Raw genomic sequence first — 7,990 nt, 5'->3', positions numbered from 1 at the left:
GGCCTGATCCCGACAAGATTACCGCCGTTCTTCACTTCCCGGTGCCTCAACGCGTCAAAGAGCTCCGAAGCTGTCTTGGCCTTGCGTCGTACTTCCGGCGCTTTATACGAGACTTCGCCACCATTGCTGCGCCACTTCACCAACTCCTTTCTTCGGGAGCGTCGTACGTATGGTCGGACGAACTACAAATGGCTTTTGACACCTTGAAACGTGCACTCACGTCTGAGCCAGTGCTTTGTCATTTCGATAACGGCCCACCCACTCTCCTCCATACTGATGCCAGCGGACACGAAACGGCGCTGTACTTTTGCAACGAACAGAGCGTTATGACGAACGTGACATCGCATACGCTAGTAACACCCTCACAGCAGCACAGAAAAACTACACCATCTCCGAGCAGGAGTGTCTCGCCGTTGTCTGGGCCATCCAGAAGTTTCGACCATATCTTCACGGCCGCCACTTTACCGTCGTCACTGACCACTACGCTTTGTGCTGGTTGTTGACGTTGGCTGCTGACCCGCAGGTCGCGGGTTCGAATCCCGGCTGCGGCGGCTGCATTTCCGATAGAGGCGGAAATTTTGTAGGCCCGTGTACTCAGATTTGGGTGCACGTTAAAGAACCCCAGGTGGTCAAAATTTCCGGAGCCCTCCACTACGGCGTCTCTCATAATCATATGGTGGTTTCGGGACGTTAAACCCCACAAATCAATCAATCAATGGTTGTTGACGTTGAAGAATTTGTCTGGACGTCTCGGTCACTGGATACTTCGTCTCCAAGAATACGAGTTTGACGTTATCTACAAATCCGGGAAGATACACAACTATGCCGATGCCCTTAGCCGCTGTTCATTACAATCCTCATCAGGCACTCCTGGCCTGTCGCCAACTGTGAGTGAACCCATCAAAAAAGTGTCTCCGTCAGTTCATTCACTCGCTGCTGTCGATTTTCTTTCTACCTTCGGCAACGAGACGTTTGCATCCCACCAACGCAGTGACACTTACTGTCGCTCTATAATGCAGCACCTTCAGGGCTCCTCTCGTCCTCCCAACGCCCGCGCCCATCGACAGCTGCGGAACTTCAAGACTGAAAACTCAATCCTTTACCGCTTTGTCTTCCACCCCGAAGGACAGCCCTGGGTTTCTGTTGCTCCTCGTTCCCTAAGGGCGCAGATTTTGGAGGCGTTTCATGATGATCGCAAGGCTGGTCATCTCGGTTTTCAAAAAATATGAACGCGTCCGCAGTCGTTTTGCCTGGCCTGGCCTTTCCAACTGCGTAGCGCGATATGTTGCGTCATGCTCGCTATGCCAACGCCGCAAGCGGCCCACTTCGTCCCCGGCCGGTCTTCTACAACCTCTTCCGTGTCCTGACGCTCCCTTCGATGTCATTGGCATTGATCTTTACGGACCGCTACCAATATCAGCTAGCGGCAAGCGCTGGATTGTCACAGCAGTTGACCACTTAACAAGGTGCGCCGAAACAACTGCACTTCCTTCATTATCAGCAGAGGACATTGCCACATTTTTTCTGGAGGCAATCTTTCTAAGACATGGTGCACCACGCATCTTATTGAGCGATCGCGGCAAGGCGTTTTTCTCGAAAGCACTCGAACAAGTGCTCCACGCATGTAATACGATTCATAAGACGACATCCAGCTACCTTCCCCAGATTAACGGCCTCACAGAGCACTTCCATCGACCTTTGACCGACATGATATCTATGTATATCAACGCCGACCACACCAACTGGGATACCATCATGCCATTCGTGACTTTTGCGTACAATACCGCTACACAGCGCACCACAGGCCATTCCCCATTCTTTCTCGTCTATGGCCGTCAACCAACATCTCCGCTCGACATCTCCTTTTTTGACGTCTCTGTGAACTCATCATCATCATCGAGGGAGCACTTATTCTCTCGCCTGGCGGATTGTCGTAGACGCACCCACCTCAATACACAGGCAAGCCAACAAGAGCGGAAGACTCGCTACGATGGCGTCCACCGCGTAGTTCACTTCAATACTTGATACGAAGTGCTGTTGTGGATAGATAGATAGATAGATAGATAGATAGATAGATAGATAGATAGATAGATAGACAGATAGATAGATAGATAGATAGATAGATAGATAGATAGATAGATAGATAGATAGATAGATAGATAGATAGATAGATAGATAGATAGATAGATAGATAGATAGATAGATAGATAGATAGATAGATAGATAGATAGATAGATAGATAGATAGATAGATAGATAGATAGATAGATAGATAGATAGATAGATAGATAGATAGATAGATAGATAGATAGATAGATAGATAGATAGATAGATAGATAGATAGATAGATAGATAGATACGCTCAAAGTCGCCGAAGTTTGCTAAGAATCGCTTCGAATTTAAGATCGGCACTCGATGTACTCGATCGGCACTCGATGAAAACAGGTATCCAAGCCTGCAGAGGTAAAATGCGGGCTTAGGCAGGGGTGTCCCCTGTCACCCTTATTATTCATGATGTACCTACAAGGATTGGAGGCAAAATTAGAGGGAAGTGGACTGGGCTTCAACCTCTCTTTAGACAAACAAGGAAAACTCATTCATCAGGCATTACCAAAAAATGTACGCAGATGATATAGTGCTAATGGCCGACAACAAGGAAGGTTTGCAGAGATTGATGGACATCTACGGTAATGAGGGAGATAAGTTAGATTTTAGATTCAGTATAAGGAAAAATCAGCAGTCATGATTTTCAATGATAACGAATGTAGTGAGCTTAGAATACAGGAGGTCACACTAGAGATAACAGATAAATACAAATATCTGGGCGTATGGATAAGCAATGGGACCGAGTATCTCAGGGAACACGAAATATACGTGACGACTAAAGGTAACAGGAATGCAGCGGTAATGAAAAACAAGGCACTGTGGAATACAATAGGTATGCTGTTGTGAGAGGAATATGAAAAGGGGTCATGGTTCCTGGCCTGACGTTCGGCAGTGCGGTCTTGTGCATGAGATCAGAAGTTCAAGCAAGATTAGAAATTAAGCAACGTGGAATAGGAAGCCTTGCTTTAGGAGCTCATGGAAATACACCAAATCAGGGAGTACAAGGTGATATGAGATGGACATCATTTGAGGGCAGGGAAGCTAGCAGCAAGATAAAATTTGAGAAGCGATTGAGAGAAATGGGGGAGAAGCGTTGGGCTAGGAAGGTTTTTAGCTACTTGTACATGAAGAATGTCGATACAAAATGGAGGAAGCGAACCAGGAAATTGACTGGTAAATACTTAGAAAATAGCAGGTGGCCAAACCAAAAAAAAAAAAATCTATCGGTTAAGAAGAAAGTGAAGGAAACGGAGACTGACATGTGGACAATTGGCATGAGTAAGAAGTCCGCACTAGAGATCTACCGAACTTTTAAGCAGGAAATTGCCAAAGAAAGCATCTGTGATAATACTCGGGGTAGGTCTCTACTCTTTGAGGCCAGGACGGGAGTATTGCGAACCAAGACATATCGGGCCAAATAAGAAGGGGTAGACACAGTATACAGTGCGTGTTGAGAGGAAGAATAAACTGCCGAACCCTTGATATGTTCTGTAAAGGGCTTCACTCTATAGTTCAGGATGATGGCGCAGAGTTTTTCAAAACACTGGGGTTTAGGGGCAGGGAGGGCAAAATAGACTTTAAGAGTGTGGACTTAACTAGAAGGAGGTTATCCGATTGGTGGCTAAAATCAAGGCACGAGTGAAAATTAAACACTTAACTAGAAGGAGGTTATCCGATTGGTGGCTAAAATCAAGGCACGAGTGAAAGTTAAACACTTCTGTGCAAAGTACCCGTCCAACTTTACTACTTAAAGGAAAAAAAAAGATAAATCTAGTGGTTAGTTCACTAAGTATTACGGCTAGGTGACGTTAGCCGCCGCCCGATCTAAAGGGTACAGCCACATACATCCATCCATCCATCCATCTTTTACATGCACTTCTATGGACGCTACGCATGAAACTCGTTATAGTGCCTCGTACACCACAAAATATTTTTGTTTCTAACGTGAATGGCTAGATGTGACAGATATTTTACCAGCAGTTACTAATTGATAATGCCAGAATTACGGGCCACGTCGCACTTCAAATGAGCTGCTAGCAGTTTTGCGAAATGGGCCCCTCAATTACATTCCATTTCCATTCCGGGAAATTAATACTTGCCACGATTGTATTCCTCCTAATTCCTCAGAACGAAAAAAAAACCTTAGCCCATTGCCTGTCTGGGAATGGCCAGGCCGCTCGAATCCATTCCTGTAGTTCCTCAAAGTAAGAAATTCATCGTGATAGTTTTTTGAGGTAATAATAAACAACCCCATAAAGCTGGTGTCACGAGTTGTATTGAACACTGCCGGAGTACGTAAGAAACGTTAAAAAGCCGAGGGATAGTAGCTTGGTATCGCGTATCGTGCAGTGAACCCCCTTACAAATTCCCATGGGAGCGGTTCTCCCGCTACAATAATAATATTTGCATGGTGAGCATGTTTGAAGGAATTTGATCTTTTAGTTATGTTCAAACTTAAATGTGTTAATGCTAAAATGACGACAGCATATCCTTACCCTGATTGATTGATATGTGGGGTTTAACGTCCCAAAACCATCATATGATTATGAGAGACGCCTTATAGTGGAGGGCTCGGGGAATTTCGACCACCTGGGGTTCTTTAACGTGCACCCAAATCTGAGCACACGGGCCTACAACATTTTCGCCTCCATAAGAAATGCAGCCGCCGCAGCTGGGATTTGATCCCGAAACCTGCAGATCAGCAGCCGAGTACCTTAGCCACTAGACCACCACGGCGGGGCTACTTCTCTCATAAAAGTAGCGTTCTAGAAGACTAAGCTGTTTTGCCACGCGCATGAAGCGGTCGTGGATATGCAGAAAAGTGAGATTTACTGCAATTTCTTTAATGGGGCACGAAACCCTCAAGATCTGCTTTTATTGGCAGGAACAGTGCAACCCCGCCCAGACATTTTGTGTCTTTGCACCGAATACAGAACAATGAGCCGCACTCATGCATGTGCAGCGCGCCTCGCAAGGGGAGAACTTTCCATGTTCACCTGCACGCGCGTATACAATGTCTTCCTCGTTGCAAAGGTCATTTACGTGTGTCGGGTACTGAACTGCTTGTGAGATGAAGATGAGGCAGTACATTGGGTATTCCCCGCTTTTGCGTGGGCTGCCAATGGGAACCAACTTGCAAGGGTGATTCGTTTCTCTCTTCAGTATCGGCTGGGATAATGCATTTGTTTCTACACTAACTTATGCCTCACTTTCTCTGTTACAAATAGGCAGATTGTTTCAATTTTACGCCACGTCAACTCTTGGCTTTGGCTAACTAAAGGGGGACCTAGAGATGGCGTTGGGGCCTATACGACTTCGATATAACATGAACTCAGGCCTGCATAAGCACCTTTGTGTGTTAATATTAAAGCAGTAGCCATTAAGGGTGTAGCGAAATACGCTCCTCCCCAAGGCCCACTTTGTTTAGGTATGCGAAGACGGATATATGACTACTCGTAGGAGCAAAGAGAAGTTGAAAATCGAAGATAAAAATAACGATAATAATGAAATCATCCCGCCCCGGAGCAGTGGGAGTGGGGGATGACGATATTCATGAACGCCTGATCTCCTGGGCTTGATCTCCCGAACACGTGACCTTCCGAACACGTTCGGTCATTGTTCACTACTTCTTTGGCGACCAGGCTTACGTCTTAAAATGTGCTGAAGCGTCCTCGTGATTTTCGTATGCTGCAATAAAGGTGACAAGCCGGAAAAGATGCAAAAGAAGCGTTATTTTGGTTTTATTCATGGTGTTAGGGAGTTTATTAGCCGGCACACAGCTAGCATACACAATGGAGACAATCACAGCCAAGCACGGACCCCCAGCGTGAGTGGCGTCCTCTTTGGGTAGACGCACTAGAAAGCACTTGAGTGTTCGACCCAGTTCAGGTTTTGGAGGCTTCTCTACAATTACCCCGGGGTCGAAGAAGGAGCTGCCTGGCGACCTAACAGCTTGTCACTATTAGAGTGTCATAGTAAGCCTTCAGGTGCTCCACGTTGACTATGTCGCGCCCACGACGGTGCATGTCCGAAGATTCTTCAATTGATTCGATCCGATAGTTGACCGGAGATGTGAGCTGGATGACACGGTAGGGGCCTTCGTATTTCGTGAGTAGTTTGGAAGAAAGGCCAGCTACAGAGGCAGGGATTGAGAGCCATACGAGTGCACCAAGAAGGAACGTGAGCTCAGAAGTGGTGGAGCCATCACGAATACTCTTCTGCGCTCTTGCTAGTGCGCCGTAAGCCTTGGCAAGCTCGCGACACTCTTCAGCAAGCCTGGCTGTCTCAGAAATAGGTGCACACTCAGATGGATCCGGCGTGTACGGGAGTATCGTGTCGATGATGTGTGACGGGTGCCTTCCGTGCTAGCAAGAATAACGAAGAAAAACCGGTCGTGCAGTGAGGGCAGGTGTTGTAGGCGTAGGTGAAAAAAGGCAATATAGTATCTCAATTGGTGTGGTTGGTGGCGACGTACATCGAAAGCATGTCGCCAAGGATGCGGTTAAGTCGTTCGGTAAGACCAGTCGTCTGCAAGTGGTAAGCACTAGTTTTACAGAATGGCACTCAGTGAGAATAGCTTCGACGATTTCTGACAAGACACGGCCTTGATCACTGAGAAGCTCCGGGGGTGGACCGTGGTGCAGTATGAATCGATGCAGTAGGAAGGACGTAACAACACGCGCAGATGCCGCAGGGAGAGCGGTGGTTTCGGCGTATCGCGTTAAATGATCTATGGCGACGATGACCCCATGGTTACCAGCCCACGTCAGAGGAAGTAATCCATACAAATTGATGCCTATGTGCCCAAACGGACGGTCAGGGCAAGGTAGCGGTTTCAGACCGGCTGGCGACATGTGTGCTGACGTTTTGCGGCGTTGGCAACCGAGGCAGGAGCGAATGAACTGCTGCACGTAGTGGTACATTCCGCAACAGAAGTAGCGTTGTCGAATGCGATGGTAGGTTTTGTATATCCCGAAGTGCGCGCATTGTGGATCAGAATGGAAGGACTCACATATCTCCGACCGCAGACTGCGGGGTATCACGAGTAACCACTGCCGGCCATCGGCGTCGTAACTGCGTCGGTGTAGAAGGCCGTCCCGAATTGTGATATGGTGAGCTCGACGACGCAAGGCACGCGTGGATGGTGTTTCGGACGTATCGAAGAGCAAGTTGATCAGCGAAGCAATCCCATTATCTTTTCGCTGTTGGGTAGCGATGGTGTCAACGTAGATGGCAGAAACAACAATTGAGTATAATGAGCAGGGCACGTCGTCATCAGGCAGAGGGGAGCGCGAGAGAGAGTGCCAGCGTCAGCGTGCTGGCGTTCGTTGCGGTACAGCACGTGGATTTCGTAGTCTTGTAAGCGAAAAGCCCAATGGGCGAGCCGGCCTGAGGGATCCTTCAATGATGACAGCCAGCATAGTGCATGATGGTTGGTGAAGACATCGAATGGACGACCATACACACAAGGTCGAAGCTTTGTAAGGGCCCAGACGATCGCCAGGCGCTCTTTTTCCGGGACGGCGTAGTTTGTCTCAGCTCTCGTGAGCGTACGCTTGCATATGCCACGACATATTCAGGGAATCCGGGTTCGCGCTGCGCCAGGACTGCGCCGAGGCCTACACCGCTGGCGTGCGTGTGCACCTCCGTTGGAGTCATAGGGTCGTAGTGGCGTAAAATGGGAGGAGACGTCAACAAATGGCGGAGCTTTGCGAACACGTCGTCGCATTCGGAGGACCACTAACTGAGAGGCCCATTACTTCAAAGGAGCTTCGCATGCGGTGATATGATCGTGGCAAAGTTTCGTATGAAGCATCGGAAGTATGAGCACAGGCCCACGACACTATGCAGTTCTTTGACGGACGCAGGTTTGGCATTCGGCCACG

This window comes from Rhipicephalus microplus, unplaced genomic scaffold, assembly GCF_043290135.1.
Source record: "Rhipicephalus microplus isolate Deutch F79 unplaced genomic scaffold, USDA_Rmic scaffold_14, whole genome shotgun sequence".
NCBI classification, from domain to species: domain Eukaryota; kingdom Metazoa; phylum Arthropoda; class Arachnida; order Ixodida; family Ixodidae; genus Rhipicephalus; species Rhipicephalus microplus.
The sequence above is the reverse complement of the archived record's forward strand: the minus strand, read 5'-3'. Positions refer to the sequence as shown.